At 41.1% G+C, this 21561-nt stretch overlaps 1 protein-coding gene across 2 annotated transcripts in view; it reads left to right on the top strand.

Annotated features, from left to right (window-relative positions):
• The window catches only part of fat3a (FAT atypical cadherin 3a), a 687349-nt gene that overhangs the window by 179647 nt on the left and 486141 nt on the right, over positions 1-21561 (top strand). For both annotated transcript variants that reach the window (XM_073043347.1, XM_073043348.1), the window contains one exon: positions 7775-7877. The gene's annotated coding sequence lies outside the window, so the exon portion shown is untranslated. The remainder of the gene's footprint in view (positions 1-7774; positions 7878-21561) is intronic.

The raw sequence follows: 21561 nt of genomic DNA, 5'->3' as shown, positions 1-21561 counted from the left end.
TGCAGATGAACATAGAGCTAAGGGGTATTGTCTCAGGGGATTGTATAGCATGCATCTCCCACTCTTTTCTCTCTAACTCCACTTTGCTCAGCCTCACACAACTGAAGTACATTAGGTGGACTAAACCAGGTCATGTTTCATGGCTCATCAGGCCATGAAGGTGGGTAATGTCACTCATCGTGACATGTGCAACCACCTGTTCAGATATTGACTAATTTTATAAGCTATGGTAACTATTATAGGGTTGGGATTGGTTATGATTAGTTGCCAGGTATAAGTTGTCAATTTCCATTGGGATTGGAAGGAAGGGAACATCAGATATCAGCTCCTTAAAAGATGACATTATTCATTAGAGGACTTGAATGAGGAGACATGAGACTGCAGCTGCTGGAATCTAGAGCAACAAATAAACTGGGGAGGGGGGGGGGATAATTTCTGGACTCAGGAAGTGACAACAAGGTCCGTTAAAGCTTGTGGACCGAACCATACCCTGTTTTTCAGTGTAGCACAAACAGAAGCTGCCCAATACATGGCTGCCATAATGGTAGATTGGACAATTTGTAAGCAAACTAAGCCTATTCTCATGAAAAATTCTGCTTGTAAACATGTAAACCAAGGCTGCAGCCATAGAGGTTGTGTAAACCAAAACTGAACAAGGTATTGATGGTATCACGTCACACTGCTCTGTCAGTCTGTCTTCCAATAGATACCGCTAATGCCTTGTAGCAGTGACAATAGCTCCATAGAGATTATATTAATAACACAAGTTTACTGGTGTAATATACTTGATTAAAAAAAACATTGGGAAACTTTATGGTTGGAAAATTTCTGTGATCTAAATGAGTGAATTTAATCATATCTTCAGAAGGGGATTAATCAAATTGAAAAATTAACAGGGCCATGGATAGAACAGTGGAGTCGAATTGACTGAATAATTTTACCACAAAGCTAGCCTGCTGTGGTGAGCCAAAAGGCCACCTTGCTCTGTGCAAGTTTGAATCACAGCTTTTGAACTATAGCAAGCCTTTTAACTATTTTACACCTATAACATTTGTTTTCGGTAAAAGTAATCCATAATTATTTATTGAAGTGCCGCCTGTCAGTGCCCAACTGATTGCAAATGATTACTTATGTGCGCTGCTTTGCAGTCAAGAGATGCTGTGCCTTAGTCCATTGTGTTTCTGTCTGAGAATGAACATGGTGTTATGTATCATACCTGATTCTCACTGAACTGATCCCCCACAGACAGTAATGTGTAATCTGCTACAATTTGTTATGACACTTCTAAAGCCCCAAACATTTTCCAAGGATCTTTACTGAGGCACTGTTAGCCAATGAACAAAATACTAGCATAGTGACTGAGTAATTGAAAAAGTGGATTTTAAAAGAAACAGAGGAGAAGAGGAAAGCAGAGGTTTGAGAAGGGAATTAGGTATGAAGGCATTGCTGGATGCCAGAGCTGGAGGAATACTGAGATTTAGCAGATTTTGAGATTGACAAAGGTTAGTGGGGAAGAGGCAACAGTTTGAATGAGATCCTTTTTCTGCAGACATAGTTAGCAAATCTATAGAACAGTAACTGGAAACAATGGACAACAAACTGCAAATGCAGATATAAATAAATAATGAGCATGAAATACCAACATAAAAGAGTCATTGAATGAATGTAGTTACCGGTATCTCCTTTTGTTCAAAGAGCCTGATGATTGAGGGGTAGTAACTGTTCTTGAACTTGGTGGTGCAAGTCCTGAGGCTCTTGTACCCTCTACCTGAGGGAGGTAGAGAGAAAAGAGCATGGTCTGGGTGGTGAGGATCTTTGATGATGGATGCTGCTTTTTTACTACAATGTTTCCTGTAGACGTGCTCAATGCTTGGAAGGGTTTTGACCTGTGATGTACTGAACTGAATCCACTGGCTCATGGACCTCTGGTTTCCTTCTCCTGAAGTCTACAATCAGATTATGTTAGTTGGAATTACTTTGGTTTTATTTTGCATAGAAGATTTTTGAAATCTTTAAGAAAGCATGAGAAGAATATGATAAACATGAGAACGTCTGCAGATACTGGAAGCGCAAAGCAACACAGACAAGATGCTAGAGGAACTCAGCAGGCCAGGCAACATCAATGGAATTGAATAAACAACTGATGTTTCGGGCCAAGGCACTTCTTTAGGACTGAAAAGGAAGGGGGAAGAGGCCAGAATAAAAAAGTGTGGTGAGGGGAAGGAGGCTAGCTGGAAGGTGATAGGTGAAGTCAGGTGGGTGGGAAAGGTAAAGAGCTAAAGAAGGAATCTGATAGGAGAGGACAGTGGACTATAGGAGAAGAGGAAGGGGGGGACCCAGGGGGAAGTGATAGGCAGGTGAGAAGTGGTAAAAGGCCGGTGGGGGGTTAGATTATGAATATTTAGAATATTTTTAGTATAAGAAGTATATGGCTTCAGAACAATGTGTATCTGTTCATAAAACTGCTGTTGGTTCTCACCTATAAATACACTGATTTGTCATTGGGAAAAGGTGCCCTTTTGTCAAATACTGAACTAGCCATTTTGAATGTCTGATTTAACCTTTGGCAAATTTATGTTTGGCTTTCAAAGGTGAGGAATATAATTACAAGACTGGTGGATGAGCGTTCTTGCAGTTTCTGTTCTGTGCATTTGAAGAGAATGTTGTTGAGTTTTGTTTATTTTCAGCAAAGATTTATTTTTGGTTTTAGTACATATGCTCATTAGTTTGAGAGATGGTTACACCAAAATAACTACCCTGGTGATTTAAAAAGAATCCACAGTCTGCTCCGCAGTTCATTAGCTGAATAATAAATGGGATTCGTGTCAAAGATATGCAATGTAGACCGTTGATGTCAACATAACTGATTTTGTTTTTGGGTTTTTAAAAAATTTTAAATTGATACTTTCTGTTTTTCTTCTTGAGAAGTGAGCAATGGTTTCTATGCCTCATCATGACCTTTTTTGCAGTACATCAGACTTTAGCCTTATGAATCTTTACTGCTGAATTCAGAATATTATAAACAGTAGTAGATAGGAACACATTCTGTGAGTCTGCTTTTATTTTTCTTTGAGCATCTTGCACATGCCACTGTTTCATCAGGCTCACAGTGCCAGATATTGTGTGCTCAGAGTGGAAGTTAGACGCAAAAGTACCCACAAAATATGTAATTAATTTTGATTGTGAATTATTTGCAGTTGTTATTTGTCAGTTCACCATTACATTAAAAAAAACATAGATCTTAGAAGAGTACAGCACAGAAACAGACCCTTTTGGCCCATCTGGTCCTTGTTGCTGTGAATCCTATCAGTGCCTATAATTTTGTCTTTTCTGTCTAAAAACATCGTAAACGTTGCAATTGTATCTGCTTCTGCCATCTCCTTGGGCAGCTTATCCCAGATATTCGCCACCCCTTGTGTGAAAAACATATCACTGGGATCTCCTTTAAGTTTCTCCTCCTTACAGCCCACATTCAGGTAGTACTCCAGTGAATCTTTTTGCACTCTCTCTATTGGTACCCCATTCTTCCTGTAGTATCATGACCAGAATTGTACAAAATACTCTGCAGTCTAACCAATGTGTCTGTACATCTACAACATGATATCCAAACTCTTAGAACTAGTGAGACAACCTATGCAACATACCAGATGTGCTTTTTCACTACCTTATCCACCTGTGCCACCCTGTTCAAGTTTGTCATCTGACTATACATGTGTACAACCAAATAATCTGGTAAGGTGGCAGTATCCTCTATGGGGCCAACCAAGGTGTTACTCTCTTTTTTTAAGTGCCATTTTTACAATCGCAGGACACTGCTGGACACTAAGAACATCAAGTACTGCAAGTCTACCCCTTCAGTGAGTTGTTCTTTGTGCAGGAGCAGGAATTGGTGCCTGCTACAGAGAGGCATTGGAGTTGATGCATGAAGGCAGTGTGCAGTCTTAACACTAAGTGATTGTTTTAGTCATTTTTCTTGTGGTAGCAAGACCTTGTTGGACCTTGGTAATGTGGAATGCTGCAAGTCTGGTTCACTGGTTTATGGGCGGGCCTGACGGTGAGGGAGCTGTGTGGTTGCGGTTGTAGCGTGAACTAGTCTCATGCTGCCTTGTTGCCTGCTGTGATCATGGACGTGGTGAGATGTAGCATTCATGCTGTGTTGGTGCTGCTTTCCAGTGTTTGCCTCAGTGGAGGACAAGCTGGATTGCGTTCATCTGCAGACTGCTGTGGGCTTGTTCTTGCCGACAATGTTCATGGACTCCGACTTTGCCGATTTTGGTTTTTTGTAGACCTTGTTTATTGCTGTCTTATTTGTGCTGTGCATGACTTTTGGTACTGTGTTTCACACCTTGGCCCTGGAGTAATGGTGTTTCATTTGGTGGTACTCATGTATGGTTGATAAACACTTAAACTTGAGTGTACCTCTGGACCACATTGTACCCACAGCACACGTATCTATCACTCTCACTCTCACACTCACAACAAAATGTTATCACAAATAAGATAAAACTTAATTCAAATGCACATGAACTGCACAGTACATCTAAACAGAAGAATAACCAGCTCGTTGTCCTGGTGATGAGACCCATGTGATGGCAGGTTAGTCTCGCAGCCTGGGGGAGGAAATAGCTATCCAGTCTGGCAGTCCTAGTCCTGATGCTTCTGTACCTCTTTCCTGATGGTAGTGGGTCAAAGAGGTTGTGGGATGGGTGCTAGGGATCCTGAACAATGCTTCGGGGTGTTTGCATGCAACACTCCATTAAATGTCACAAATGGGGGGAGGGAGACCCCAGTGATCCTCTAAGTAGTTTTTACTTGTAGGGTTTTGTGCTCTGTTGTCTTGCAGCTTCCGTGCCACACAATGATGCAGCCACTCTCAACGGTGCTCCTGTAGAAAGTTGTTAGAATGGGGGTGGGGAGCCTTACAGGCCTCAATATCATCAGTGTTGTGGGTTCAGGTTAGATCATCCATTATGTGCACACCATGGAACGTTGTGCTCTTCTCTCTCTCTCCATAGTAGAGCCATTGATGTGCAATGGAGCGTGGCTGACCTGTGACTACCTGAAGTCCATAATTATCTATTTTGTCTTGTCCATGTTAAGACTCAGATTGTTGTACTCACACCATTTGACAGGCCTACCTCCTCTCTGTATGCTGACTCATTATTGTTGCCAATGAGGCAAACAGCATGGTATCATCAGTGAACTTGATGCACTTTGAGCTGGACCTGCCAGTGCAGTAGTGAGTCAGCAGTATGAACAGCAGTGGGCTGACCACACAACCCACTGACCAATGTTAGTGTGATGGAGCTTTCATCTCAAGGCCTCTCTGTTCATCAATGTCTCTGAAGTTGATCCAGTTTACTCTCTATGTCCAACTAGAGGTTGACCACGCAAATGCACAACCTCACATTCATTTGGATTAAATTTTATCTGCCGCTGTCCATTCAACTTTCCATCTGTGTCCTACTGTAATCTTAGGCAATCTTCTTCATTATCTACAACTCCCACCATTTTTGTGGCATCTGCAAAATAACTAATCACTTATATTCTCATCCACGCTTATATACCCTCAGTGGTTACTCTATTAGGTACGGCAGGTACCTAATAAAGTGGCCACTGAGGGTATTTCTGTATGTGTGTGGTCTTATACCTCTGTAGCCCATCCACTTCAAGGTTCAATGTGCTGTGCATTCTGTTGATGTAACTCATGGTTATTTGACTTACTGTCGCCTTCTTGTCAGCTTGAACCAGTCTGGCCATTCTACTCTGACATCTCTCATTAACAAGGCATTTTTTTCCACCTTCCTCTGTAAACTCTGGAGACTGTTGTGCTTGAAAATCTCGGGAGATCAGCAGTTTCTGAGATACTTAAAACACCCCGACTGGCATCAGCAAGCCACTTAGATCACATTTCTTCCCCATTCTGATGCTTGGTCTGAATAGCAACTGAACCTTTTGACCATGTCTGCATGCTTTTATGCATTGAGTTGCTGCCACATGATTGGCTGATTAGATATTTGCATTCACGAGCAGGTGTACAGATGTACCTTTTAAATTGGTGCTGAGCGTACATATTACATATAACAAAGGTCGCAACATTAATCCCTGTGGAATACCACCTGCTGTAGACTTTCAGTCAAATATGCATCCACCATTATTCTCTGCCTCTTATCAGCTAATCCAATTTGCCACCATGCCCCTCATCCCTTGTGCTTTATCCTTTTGAACTGTCTACCATGTGGGTTCTTGTCAAATGCTTTACTTGTGTCCTTTATCACTCTGCCTTTATAAGTTTTCTCAGTTACTTCCTCAAAAAAAAACATCCAGATTTCTGAGACATCATCTTCCATGTACAAAACCATGCTTAGTTTTATCCATGCTAATGTGTACCATTATTTCTTGCAATTCCCCCTTCCTAATACAGGCGTGGTTCAAAATTTCACTGTGGCTGCCCCTCAACTGCACAGCTTTGAATTCCTTCCCCGGTGAATTCTGATGATAAGTACTTATGATCCTGCTTGTAACCCTGGTTGTGTGCTGAGATTGTCCCTCTTGTTCCTGAGAGGACCTATTTCTTCCTTAGCTGCTCCCTTGCTTCTAGTAAACTTATTAAGGATTTGCCAGGTAATTTCCTTTTTGCCTTCCTAATTTTTTCTTTTAAGTTTTCTCCTATTTGATTTATAAGCCTCAAGTGACTTGCTGAATTCCAATTTTCTATACTTGACATGCTTTCTTCTTTTCTCTGCTCAAACCTTCAGTATCCTTCAGAAACAAAGGTTCCTCAAATTTACCAACTTTCACCTCTTGCCCTTAAAAGGAAAGGTTGCCTCTGAACTCGTACTATCTTGCTTTCAAATGCCTCCCACTTATCAGATGTTAATTTCCTCTCCAGTAGCTGTTCCTAAGCAATAGTTCTGAGATTGCTATACTCTAGAAATCTACCTTACTTCAATTTAGGTCCCGAACTCAAGGATCAACTATAAGTCTACCAGATATGGTCACTATGTCCAAAGGCATCCTCCTCAGACACTTAAGTCATATGCCCATCATTATTCTGAAGATGGTGAAGTATAGCCCCACACTGCCAGGAATCTTGTAATTATGCTTCAGAAAATCCTACTGGATGCATTTCATGTTTTCCTCCCATCTAAGCACCTTGCACTAAGGTAGTCCCAGTCAGTGTCTGCAGATCATTTTGTTAGGGGACTTGGTTTTGTTTGGATGTTGGTGCTTGAAATGGAAAAAAACATTTGCAAAGCACAAGCTTCCTATTTCAGCAATGATGTGAAAGATGCTTTCCATTTTTCACATTTACATTGACAAAAAATTAGGCGAAGAGTTTACAGAATATAGCAACATTGTTAAAGGCATTGAGTGCCTTAATTCTGCATAGAAGGATCTTTGTATTCTTTGATCCATTCTCAACACTAAACAATTCAACACTGCTGAAGCTGAAAACTGAAACTTTTCAAGTTACAAATGGAGCCTTACCTTTTCACATCTGGGGAACTAATTAACAATGCAGTTATTAAATCATGGATATTACTCTTCAGAGTAAACTCAACCTACCTGATAGATAACATTGTTATGAATCAGTCCAGTTCAAGTATTGGTCTCTTAAGGTCTGTAGGTATTAGAATTACAGCATCAACTATATCAGCCTATTGGGAACAGTATATTAATGTTTTACTTTCTTAGAATCACAGAGCAACTGAGTTTAAAGGTACATCAGCGAAATTATCTTTTATTTCTTAAATATTTTTGTTTCTTTTAGAGATTCACTTTCAACTGAATAGCTGCCCAAATGCAGTTTGTAACAAGTGGCTGCGAATTCCATCTGGTGACACAAGTTAACCACTGAAATTTGAGTCCAATGGGTAAGTTAACACAGTCGTTATGTCTGGAGAAAGATGTGAATGAATGAGGATAGTGAGGCTGTGCAGAGGTGCCAGAGCAGAATCACTTGTTGATTTTTAGCACGATGAAGATTGGCAAGTCATTCCGGCTCTGCTCTGAGGAAAGTAAAAATTGCTTTTCCACATCAAAAGTCACACTCTGCTCTCTGTTATGTAGCCCTCTTGCTGGTCAGAAGGTTAAAAATCCTCCTCTTTTGCTGATTTCATCAAATGGCGCATTAACGCAATAATTATATCACTGGTCTAGTTCTTCAGAGGTCAGGGCTCATGGTGTGGGGATGAGTTCACATCTCATCATGACAGCTGGGGAATTTGTATTCAATGAATTAAATAAGCCTGGAATAAAAATCTTCATGCCCTCACCTGACCTTGCCTAGTGCAGATGTCTGATAGTCCACATCAATGTGATTGACTTGTGACTACAACTCTGCTTGGGTATGAAGTTAAAACCAGAGCCAAACAGGGTCAAGCTGAAATGAGTTTTTTTGCAAACCTGACTTTGTGACATTTTCAGAAACAATAACAGAATCAGAGAAATGTACAGCACATAAATGCACCCTGTCCATGCTGGTCGTGATGCCCATTTGTGCTAATCCAATTTGCCCACATCAGAGTTATATCCCTCAATGCCATTTCTATCCGAGCACCCGTCAAAATGGTTTTTATCTGTTACCGTTGTATCTGCTTCCAGCAGATTCTCAGACGGCTTGTTCCAGATACTATCTGAAAACCTTCCCATTCAGATTTCCTTTATGTTCCTTGCTCTCCATCCCCACCAACTGTTTAAGTTTCCCTAGACACCCCTGCCCTAATGTGTAGAAGGAAGACTGAATTTAGGATGCAAGCATTGGTTTTGATCACGAACGGGGGGAAAGTGCTGCAATCATATGTACTGAAAGATGTGAGCCAGTGACTTTGGTGACCAGACACAACCTGCACCCAGATATTTATCAGATTAAACACTCTATCTAGCTCTGACATCTACATATGGATCTGCTAGCTACCCATTGAAATAGCCAGCAAATACCAAATACCAGCTTTTTTAAAATTAAAATATGCTGCAAAGGATAAAATCAGATGGACCACCTCACCTCGAGAGTATTTAAATGAGTAATAAATGATGGCGATCCTAACAAATACCCAGATCAGAACAAGTGAATGTATAAATGAATCCGACTCAGTTCACCATGCCTCCTTTCATACCTCTGAGATATGCTAAAGAGATAAAATGAAGGGCTAAGGCTTTTCTTGTTGGAGTGAAGGAGAATAAGAGGTGTCTTGATCGAGGTGTACAAGATGATAAGAGGCATCGATAGAGTGGAAAGCCAGAGACACTTTCCTATGGCTAGTATGAGGTGGATTAATTTTTAGGTGATTGGAGGTAAATATAGGGGGATGTTAGCGATATTTTTACACAGAGTAGATGCATGGAATGGGCTGCCAGGGGTTTGTGGTAGAGGCAAACATGTTAGGGACATTTAAAAGACTCTTTGATAGGCGCATGGATGAAAGAAAAATAAAGGATTAGATTGATCTTTGAGAAGGTTAGGAGGTTCGCACAACATTGTAAGCTGAAGGAACTGTACTATGCAGAACTGTTTTATATTCTATCAAATGTGCCAAACTGCCCAACAAGCTGCTCAAGGGATAATCTGAAAACAGAATCATATCCTTCTGTTGATGGTCGAAGCTTCTCACCATCATTATTCTGCAGGGCAGACCCATTAGAGTGGTGGAGTACAGCAGGAACATGTGCTATGATGAGGCAAAATTACAGTCAGTGGGACGAGTTGAAGTGTAATAAGGTGGCAAATCAACAAGGGTGATGAAGGTGTTATATTTGAATGTATGCAGTGTACAGAATAAAGTAGATGATCTTGTAGCACAGTTAGAGATTGACAAATCTGCCAGCTGATAAATCTGTGGAATTCTTTGAGGAAATAACAGGCAGGATAGACAAAGCAGAGTCAGTGGATGCTGTTTATACGTCAGTGATTTGGATGGTGGAATTTACGACTTTATGATCAAGTATGTTGATGATACAAAGATAGGTGGAGGGGCAGATAGTGTTGAGGAAGCAGGGAGTCTGCAGAATGATGACTGATTGGGTGACTGGGCAAAGAAGTGGCAGATGGAATATAACATCGGGAAGGGTATGGCTTACACTTTGGTAGAAGGAATAAACTTGTAGGCTATTTTCTAAATGGGGAGAAAAATGAAAGGTGCAAAGGGATTTGGGTGTCATTGTGCAGGATTCTCTAAAAGTTACCTTGCAGATTGAGTCAGTGGTAAGGAAGACAAATGCAATATTAGCATTCATTTTGAGAGTAATAGACTATAAAAGCAAGGATGTAATGATGAAGCTTTATAAGGAATTGGTCAGACCACGCATAGAGTGTTGTGAGCAGTTTTGGGCTCCCTATCTAAGAAAGTTTTTGTTGACATTGGAAGGGGTCTAAAAGAGGTTCACGAGAATGATTCTGGGAATGAAAGTGCTAACTTATGAAGAATGTTTGATGGCTCTTGGCCTGTATTCGCTGGTGTTTAGAAAAATGATAGGGGATCTCATTGAAATTTATCGAATGTTGAACAGCTTAGGTGGCGAGGATGTTTCCTGTAGTGGGTGAGTTGAGGACCAGAGAGACACTTCAGGATAGAGGGATGATCATTGAGAACAGAGATGAGAAGGAGTTTTTTAGCGAGAGGGTGGATTTGTGGAATTTATTGCCATGGCTGACTGTGCAGTACATTGGGTGGAGGTTGCTAGTTTCTTGGTTAGCCAGGATGTCAAAGGTTACAGGGAGAAGGCAGGAGAATGAAGTGAGGGATAACAAATCAGCCGTAGGCCCTGTGGCCTAATTCTGCTACTTTGTCTTAAGGTCTTATGGTACTGGAATCTTTATCTCTTTTCTTTTCTCCCTCTGTCCAATATTCCCATTACTCTCTTTCACAAAACAGCAATGTGTATAGAATCTGGAGTCTTTAAAGATACAAATGGTGAGTCAAACATGACTGATGAAATGAACACAGATTTCTACCAAATAGCCTCCCTCTGCTGGTGCTCTTTCATTTTGAACATGATTTGTACGAAGCCTGTACCTCTTAGACTTATCTTATTGTAGGATTGGGAACAATAATGTATACCACGAAGAATGTGCAGTGGCTGTTTATCTGATTCTGTTGAGTTTTGAAAAAAATATAAATTGCAAAAATCAGAGCACATTAAAAGTTGGCTGAGGTAGTTCTCTCAGCTCAGTCCTAGAGCATTGCTGCAGGATTTCATTTTGATATTTCATTTTGTTCTTTGTTCCACTTCTACCATATCTTGTCTCCATTTTTTCCAGTTGTGCTAAAATGTTGCTAACCCCAAATTTGTCTTTTTTCTTTCTCTATTAGCATAGTAAGATCCTCTGGAACTTTACAGCAATTTACTGTTGTAATTTTTTGCTTTTTAATCATACTCATTTGCTGTTGAGAAGGTACTAATGAGCCACAATCCATGATGTTAAGGTGGTTGCACAATGGTTAAGGATTTCATGGACTTTGATCCCGTGATGAGTGTTTCTTATTACTGAAGGCAATTGCACAAGATAACAGATGCTATAACACTGAGTAATCAGCAGAGTTAATGGATTAGAAACACTTTATTGCTTAAGACAGCATCCTGTCGCAGTGTTAAGTGTGGAACCTATGCCATATTTTGTTGGGGGCATGTGGGAAGGAAGTAGTATTCCATACAAGTTTATGCAGTGGGATCTCAGTGAGAGTTGTTACTGTTAGACCGGTTGCTTTCGGAACAGTTTGCCTTTACCTCACATCTCACCAATCTAGTTGTGAGGAATGGAAACCTGGGCAGGGCATTCAAGGACATCAGGAGGACGAGACCATGTGTGAGGAATGAAATTCGGTTTTCACTCCTAAGCAGTAACCTACTGAAGGAGAAGCCTTTCAACAAACATAGGAGTGGACCTTCGCCCTCTGGTTAAAATCCACTCCTGGATGTTGCTTAAGCCTTTTGCAAGTCATATATTTGCAATGAAAACTCGTGTGTATGGTCACTTGGCCAGAGAAGCTCATAAATTTTCACTGAACCTTTCTTATGGCTTTGCTTAGGCTTTTCACAAGGTGCTGCACGTGAGGCTGCTTAATAAGTTAAGAGTATCGTGAGCAGTTTTGGGTCTCTTATGCTGGCATTGGAGAAGGTCCAAAGGAGGTTCATGAGAATAATTCTGGAATGAAAGGGTTAACAACAGCAGAGTGTTTGATAGCTCGGGGCCTATACTCACTGGAGTTTTGAAGAATGCGGGAGGATCTTATTGAAACCTGTTGAAAATTGTAAGTTCAAAGTAGACTCAATATGGAGAGGGTGTTTCCTACAGTGGGGGAGACTAGGACCAGAGTATAAGCACTCATAATAGAGCAGCGTCCTTTTAAAGCAGAAAAGAGGAGGAATTTGTTTAGCCAGTGGGTGCTGAATCTGTGGGATTCATTGTCATAGGTGACTGTGTAGGCCAAGTCATTGTGTATATTTAAAGCAGAAGTTGATAGGCACTTGGTTATTAAGGGCATAAAACATTATGGAGTGAGGAGCTGCCAATTAACGATCAGAAGTATGAGAAGACATAGCTCACTCAGGTTCACCGAGTGAATTAGTAAGGCATCAGCTTGGTGTTTGAAAAGTGGCTAATTAGCAATTGGAAGTGTGAGAATACGTAACTCATTCAGGTTCACCAATTGAGTACGTAAGGCTTCAATTTGCAGCAGTCTGATCCGTGATCAAAAAGCGATCGAGATTGATTGGCAAGAACAAAAAAAGGCTGGAGCAAGTGGAGTGGCCATTGTTTGAGTGGATAGTATTAGTGGTTATTTGAGGCTTTAGCTTTTTGAGGTCTCGCAAAGAAGAGGCTTGATTGAGAGGAGGAAAAACAGCTGTAGGTAGATTTGTTTTTCATTTGATCATTCAGGAGGCTGAGGGAGTGATAGGTAGGATATATAGAGAGGTAGTTACACCCAAGGAGCAGGAGACAGGAGACTGAGTGGCAGTCAGGAAGCAGAAAGGGGTTAAACAGCCAGTGCAGAGTTTCCCTATGGCCATCCCTCTCAACAACAGGTATACCACTTTGGATACTGTTGGAGGCATGACCTATCAGAGGAAAGTCACAGCGGTCAGGTCTCTGGCACTGAGCCTGGCTCTGTGACTCAGAAGGGAAGGGGAGAGAAGAGTTGATCTGTAGTGGTGGGGGATTCATTAGTTTGGGGAACAGAAAGGAGGTTCTGTTGATGAGAATGAGATTTCCGGATGGTATGTTGCCTCCAGGGCGCCATGGTCCGGGAGATCTTGGATTGAGTCCTCAGCATCCTCTCGTGGGACGGTGAGCAGCCAGAGGTTGTGGCCCATGTTGGTACCTATGACATAAGTAGGAAGAGTGATGAGATTCTGCAGAGTGAGTTCAGGGAGTTAAGTGCTAAATTAAAGGACAGGACCCCCAGGGTTGTGAACTCAGGATTGCTACCCATGCTGCAGGCTAGTGAGGCTAGAAATAAGATGATTATATAGTTTAACACATGGCTAAGAAGTTGGTATAAGAGGGAGGGCATGAGATTTTTGGATCATTGGGATCTCTTCTAGTGAAGGTAGGACCTGCACAGAAGGGATGGTTTGCACCTGAACTGGAGGGGGACAAATATTCTAGTGGAAAGGATTACTAATGCTGCATGGTGTGGGGGCGGTGCTGGTTTAGTTGCAGGGGTATGGGAGCCAGAGTGCCAGGACAGATAATGGAGAGGTTGTGGAGATGGATGTTGCTCCAGCCTCAGACAAAGTCTGGAATCAAAAGGTTGAGCATGGTGTGAGTAATGTCATGAGCTGCGTATATTTCATTGCAGGAAGTTTTGAGGGAAAGGCAGATGAGTTCAGAGCATGTATCAACACTAGGAGTTATGATATTGTAGCCAATAGTGAGACTTAGTTGCATGAGGGGCAGAACTGTCAGCTCAAAATTCTGTGACTCCTTTGTTTTAGATGCAACAGAGCGGGAGGGATTAAAGGGGGAGGGGTGGCATTACTAGTCAGGAAGACGTCTGGGCAGTGCTCAGTTAGGACAGACTGGAAAACTTGTCTAGTGAGATTGTGTGGGTGGAACTGAGGAATAAGAAAGGTATGACAACGTTGTTGGGGCTATATTATAGGCTACCCAACAGTCTGGGATTTAGAGGAAAAAATTTGTAGAGAGATCGCAGACTCGACTGTTGCAAGAAACATGAGGTTGTTATAATAGGTGATTTTAGCTTTCCATATATTGACTGGGACTCCCATACTGTAAAAGGGCTAGATAGGATAGAGTTTGTCAAATGTGTTCAGGAAAGTTTCCTTAATCAGTACATAGAAGTCCCAATGAGAGAATGAGCGATACTTACCTGCTTTTAGGGAATGAGACAGGGCAGATGACAGAAGTTTGTGTAGGGGAACACTTTGCATCTAGTAATGATAATGCCATTAGCTTAAAAATAAATATGGAAAAACAGAAATTATTTTTCTATGCAACACAACATCAGATAAAACCTGATCTCTTCTCAACACATAAAGGTAGATTTTGGCACTTTGGCCTTCATAAATCAAATTATTGAGTGCAGGAGATGGGGTGTTGTTTTGAAGTTGTGTAAGATGTTGGTGAGGCCTAATTTGGAGTATTGTCTGCAGTTTTGGTCGCCTACCTACAGAAAAGATGTACATTTTCTCTGTATTCTTTCAACCTTATTGACAAGGATGTTGAAGATTGAGATGAGATTTGAAAATGGGGTATACAAAATTATGAGGGGTATAGATAGAGTAAGTGCATGCAGGCTTTTTCCACTGAGGTTGGGCGAGACTAGAGGTTATGGGTTAAGAGTGAAAGATGAAAAGTTTAAGGGAAACATGAGGGGAAACTACTTCTTCACTCAGAGGGTCATGAGAGTGTGGAACAAGCTGCCGGGGCAACTGGTGCATGCTAGCTCAATTTCAGCATTTAAAAGCAGTTTGGATAGGTACCTGGTTAGATGGGCTGAAAGGCCTGAGTTTGTTCTGTCCTTTTCTATGATTCCAAGACTCTCTCTAACATAGGAAAGTAGGGTTGAGAGAGAAAATAATTCAGCTGTGATTGAATAGTGGAGCAAACTCAATGGGCTGTTTGGCCTGATTCTGTCCCTGTGAACTATGGTGTTAGGTAGGGATCAGGTTTTATCTGATGTTCCGTTGTACAGAGCAATAATTTCTCCTCTCCCACCCACCTGCCCTTTTTTTCCCTTGCGCCAGTTTTGTTCTTCCTCCCACGCTGCTAATGCAATTGATACTTTGTATGCATTTCTGGAATATTCTCTGTAACCTTGGCCATGAAATATTATGTGTATTCTCATCAGGCAAAGAAATGTTTATTATATTATCTTCCAGGTTTTCCTTGTTGTTTAAAGTAATAGAATTGATGTTTGGATCCCATTCACATGTCCAGACATTGACAGAAAAATGGCTTCTCATTTTCATGTTGGGTATTCACATTCAAAGACTTTTTTGGCCACTTTTGTATTATTGTTTTGGAGGTTTAGTAATATTGTGGATGTATGGCTGCCCAGGGAGGGGTAAGGTGCTTGTCATGTCCATGCTGGAGCAGCTCACCTTTGGGCCTCACTGGACTCTCGGCTCTCACTTGTGGCTCCAAGTAGCTATTTGTATGTGACAGTGGCCACAGCCCAGTACACTGCTTTGACAGGTGGGCTAAACCAGGTGAGGGCAGCTGGTTGCCTCCTACCCCAGTGAGTTAGAGGCATGCCTGCCCCAGCATGTGAAATCAGCTCTGGAGGACTGGGCGGGTGAGGTCTTCAGTGAAACGCAATGGCCAGGAAGGTAGAACTCCCACGCTCCGTGGAGAGCGAAGGGCATGTTAAGGTGCCGAAGATGTCATGATCATCCATTGCAACCAAGGAAGACCACGGTTTGTGATGCTTGTTCACACCACTGTACTTGGACTTCCGATGTCAAGAGAGGGGAACTGCCCTGGAACAATGGCTTTTCTACTTTAAAAACATTCGCGCAAGTTTTTCCTGTCATTATTAGGATATGACAGACAGTAACCATGACCATATTCGTATTATTATCCCCTGCAAGTATCATGATGACTATCTCTGTTCTTCAGCTTTTCCCAATTTCTCTGATATTTCTGTCCAGCCAAAAGCTCTGAGCAAACCTTTACCTTGAGTCGCTCTCAAAATAGACTTTTACCAATGGATTCGCCTCCTTCCCGTATTCCCTGTTCCTCAAGATCTGTTGTTTTTTCTCCCGAAGCCTTAGTCCACTATAGCACAGAAAAAGGCCATTTAACCCACTTAGTCCATGCCAAGCTGTTTTTCTCTCTAGTTTTATCTACCCAGACCATACCCCTCTCGTTAACATAGACCATAAGGCATGAAGCAAAATCAGGCCATTCAGCCCATCAAGCTAGTTGTGCCAAATTACTTTTCCAAACTTCTCTTCAGCGTTCAATTAAGCCACATTGACCACTTCAGCTGGTATCCCATTCCACACTTGGACCATCCCCTGAGTGAAAAAGTCACCCCCCCCCAATTCCCATTAAAAATGTCACCCTTAACCTATGGCCTTTAGTTCTGTTCTCACTCAACCTCAGGTGAAAAAGCCTCTCTGCATTCACCTATATATTCCCCTCTTAATTTTGTATACACTTTATAAGATCTCTCCTCATTCTCATACATGCCAGGGACTAAAATCCTAACTAGTTCAACCTTTCCCTGTCACTCAGGCAAGATGCTTGTAGATTTCGCTGTGCTATAGTGTGGTGTTTTTGATGGCTTTCCATATACAGATATATTATTGGTTCTTGTTCTTACTTAATTTTGTCTTTTATTTCAGCTGAACAGCAAACCAGAAATGGCACTGTGTATGACCATCTATTCTGCACTACAGGACAATATGATATCTACTGTGATTTAGCTGATTTATTATTAGTTGGGAATTGAAGCTCTGCCTGTTTGGTCTCAGGCTTCAATGCAATTTGGCACATGTCTTTGAGCATCCTTTTTAAACTTTTCACGGGTCCTGTGACTAACAGACTGTGATGTCATTTTATATATGATTAAGCCACAACAGATACTCTGACTTTCACCAATTTGCTGTTGTAAAATTTACAACACATGCAGGGAGTTATGGCTGTAAATACTGACCTTGCATTGTAACAAGTTAGATTATCATGAGCAGACATCTGGCTGCAGTTTATCTTCAAACCTACTGTAGTAGCTTTCAAGTGCAGATGAAAGATTTAAAACACCTATAGCTTGTATTAAATTAAGAATTTTAGTACCTATTTGCTATTTGTTCTGGCACCACAAAATCATATTTAATCCTTGGTACAGAACAAAATGAATTTTGCACCCTCCTAATTCAGAAACAATATTAAATTTACTCTTAATGCTGTTGCCAAATTTTTTTTTTGAACTGCCAACTTCCTAGAGGGAGTGGCAGAGTTTAGTTCCAACACACACATAATTGAAAAAGTCTTAAACTGCCAGGGAAGGGATCGTATGTTGACATTGTTAAGGTCAAATTGTTGGCAATATATTTGTCCCACATCATTTCATTTGGGCAGGAAGTTCCAAAATAGGTGGGGGAACAGCTATACCTACCTGGTACTGAACCCAAAAATTGTTTGATTTCAAAGGATTAACTGTAACAATTGGATGTCTCAGTCAGTTATTGTGAAAGGTACCTGTAACTTGTGGAAAGTAAATTATAATTCATGGGCTGAATGGCATAATTCTGCTCCTATATCTTCTGTTCTTATAGTTTCATATTATTATTACCGACTGTTCTGTTTGGGAGGTCCTGCATTTAAGTAGCAATTTGGATAGCCTGTGTGTTCTCACTTCAGGATACCATTTTTCCCATTTAATTTTCCTGACTGGGGCACTTGATATCCACTGAGTACTGGAGCAGATCTGAGCACAGGAACGTGTGGGGGAATATATGCCCCGGAATTGCCTGATAGATGGAATGTCCTAAGATTTTGAAGCTTCTTGGCATTTGGCACTAACAGCTATTCACAGTCTTTGCCACCTGTCAACTGGGCAGCTAACTGCTGGATAAGGAGGGGAAAAATACTCTTCTTGGTGCAAAACTCTAGGTTGACTAGACCACAGTACAATTTTAATATAATTTCTGATTTATGCTAAATTATATACTAACTTTTTAATGTTTTGCTTGCTCTTTCACTCTAACCGGTGCAGTGAATGTATTTGCTCTATGTACTTTTACATGTAGTAACAGAGATAAGCTATCAGCGAAATGTCCTTCAACGAAAGGAAAAAAAAGCTGAACTAATGCCAGTCTAGAAAAATAAAGTAACAAAAATATTAACACGTGGTACACATGTAGTTAGGGACTCTACATTGCTTCTCCTAAACATCATAACTCATGCAAACTATTATCTATTTGTATAATACTGTATGCCGTTTACTATGAAGATCAAAATACAGTTGTAAATTCAACTCATTATAAATTCACATGATCTCTTTGCTCACCAAGCACTACACTGAATTAGAAATGACTGAGTTTCCACACTTCATATTGATTATTCCATGGTATCGATCTCAAATCCTGTTTTGCAGTTTTTGCCTCAGTGTTAACTGTCTTCATAACTGTGAATTTATTGTACTGCATATTCATGATCACCATCTTGTGGATGTCACCTGCATGCATCAGACTGGCCATGTAAAACCCAAGTGTTAATAATTCTAATTAGTCATACATTGTATTTGGTACAACATTGAATAGAAAGAACACTGCTGTAACAATCTTTCATTAACTGCCTCTACGGTTTCTCACCTTTATGCCTTTGATTCCATTCCCCCGCATCTTGAATCCTGTTCTTACTCTTTTTAGACGTGAGCCATTTCCTTTCATGCTAACTTTGAATTCAGTTTTAATTCCACCTTGCTGCACGTTGACTGTTGTTTGGGGCTGATTTTGGGAATTCTGTACCTTCTGTGATAGTCATCAATGGATTTTCAAAGCATTTGAATTGTCTCCAAGTTGGAACAGAGTTTTCTCTTAAGGAATTCAACTTAATCAGAACCTGATTCAGCCATCCTTAAATTTTGTAATTAGCAAGCCTTAGAACCAGCCCAGTCTTATCAATCAGCATTCTCTGTGACAAGTTGATCAACTTTAGCTTGTGGCAAACACTGTATGAGTTTCTGTCATCTATACCTCCTGCCCAGTATTTTCCTGCCATTATGGTTTAGCAGCTGTTTCATTTGTTGACCTGCAGTGACATAAACACATGCCCAGATCTTCCTGACAAGACACCCAAATGTAAAAATTCACAAAATGCTGTCAGCATTCTTTTCATATCTCTCTCAAAATTTAACCCACACATTTCTAATTCATTTCTAAAATTATTATGGAGGCACCAGAGATTACAGATTGTGCAACCTGGAGCAAATAAACAAAATACTAGAGAAACTCACTGGGTCAGGCAGCGTCTCTAGAGGGGAAATGGATAGTTGATGTCTGAGTTGAGGCCCTTCATCTGAACTGGAAGATGGAGGGGCGATGTCCAGTATAAAATAGTGAGGGGAAGGGGTGGTGAAGAGCTGGTGAGTGATAGATTGGTCCAGTTGAGGATGGAGTAGTGGAGATAGTGACAGAGGTTGGAGGTGAGAGGTGGAGACAGCAAATGGCTGCAGGTGATGGAATCGGAAAGTGGAACATGGAATTAAATATGGTGGGGGAGTGGTCAGATACTGTGCATGGGGGAGAGGAAAGGAACAGAGTGATGAGGATGGGATAGGTGTGGGTGTAGGAAGAAGGGCAGTTCAGGAGGTGAGGGAAAAGGGTCAGAGGGGGTGCAACTTACCTGAAATTGGAGAATTCGTTGTTCAGGATGCCATGTTGTAGGTCTTTAGTGGAATACGAGCTGTTCCTCTAGTTTGTGTTTAGCTGCACCTTAGCAGTGGAGGAAGCTCCAGACAAATCATGAGAGTGGGAAGGGGAACTAAAGTTGTGAGTGACTGAGGGCTCCAGAACGCCAGAGTGGGCAGAGCACAGACGCCCAGGAAAACAGTCACTGAGTCAATGTGTTATCTCAGCACTGTAGAAGAGGCCCCATCGAGTGCACAGAAGGAGGAGGTGCATGTGAATATCTGCCTCACCTGGAAGAACTGCTTTGGCCTCTGGATGGTGTTGAAGGAGCAGATGCAAGGGCAGGTGCTATGCCTTATACAGTTGCAGGCGAAGGTGCCTGGGGCTGAGGAGAGTTTCGGAATGGGTGAAGAGAGATGAGTGAAGCATGGAGTCATGGTCCCTGTGGTAAGTAGAAACATTGAAGAGGGGACAATGCGGCTGGTGGTAGGACAGCTGGCAGAAGTGTTGAAAAATCAGGGGAAGTGTTTCCTTACCTTCACCCCACCAGCCTACACGTTCCCCTTCGACACTTGCACCAGCTGCAGCGTGATGCCGTTTGTATGCACTGTAACAAGCCAGAGCATCATTATGTATGTCTTGCTTCATGTTTAATTTTATCCAATTCTGACACTCATTCTCTCTACCTAAATGTTGTTTTGAATTTAAATTTTCCAGTGATTTTTAAAAAAAATATTTTGACTGAAAGGTAAAGTTTCTAAGAACTTGATTGTGTTCACCATTCTGCCTTCATGACATCCCTTCACCACTGACCAAGTTTGGTTTAGATTCTTCCAAATCCTATATTTACTGGTTCTTACTTTAATGCATATTATCTCTGTCCAAAGTTGATAGTATGTTCCTGGAGAAGACTGAATGGTAATAAGACATCAGAGCAGAATTAGGCCATTTGGCCCATCAGTTCTGCTCTATCATTCAATCTTAGCAAGTTTTCTTTTAACCCTCATTCTTTTGCCATTCCCCCTAACTCTTAACCCCCTTATCAATCAAGAACCCTTCAGTCTGTGCCTTAAAAGCACCCAGCGACATTGCCTCCATAATATTGTCTGTATATGTTGTATAAAGCTCAGCTGAGTTCTGCTCAGCTTAGTAACTTTCTCCAACTTAAAATGAGAAAGAAGAAGCCCATTACCTTTAGCTACTAGTTATATATTTAGCTCTAGATTTTCATGACCAGCCCCTGTGCTATTGTATTTTCTCAGACTTATTGACTGCAATTTTAAGAATTGGTTTGAATCCTGAGCTGAGCATTATACCCAGTATTCTTTTCATTGCCAAGAATGGTTAACTATTGCCTTTGCATGGCAATTTCAGTGCTATCTCAGCCTAGGGATTTGCACATATTGGTTCCATTTTGTTGATCTTCTGTCCATACTTATCAGTATTTTCTAAGCTTCCCATCTCTTTTTGAGCTTTAAGTCAATATGTACTATAAAAGAATTTTTCTTTAAACAAAATATTAACAGCTATGTTCGTTGTGGAATTTGTTATGGCTCCCTTTCAATATCTTTCACTGTATTCTTATTTGGATCACAATTACTCAGATCTCGATGGATTTTAGGAAGCTTAATTTGCTTCTTAAGCTAGTTAAGCTCTGATTTATTAATATTAATTTTACTGAGTTTGATTTCAAGGTAATTCATGTATTTTCTGCTGAAGTATTAATAAATGAAATTGCTC

This window comes from Hemitrygon akajei, chromosome 4 (genome assembly GCF_048418815.1).
Source record: "Hemitrygon akajei chromosome 4, sHemAka1.3, whole genome shotgun sequence".
NCBI lineage: Eukaryota > Metazoa > Chordata > Chondrichthyes > Myliobatiformes > Dasyatidae > Hemitrygon > Hemitrygon akajei.
The sequence above is the reverse complement of the archived record's forward strand: the minus strand, read 5'-3'. Positions and strand labels throughout refer to the sequence as shown.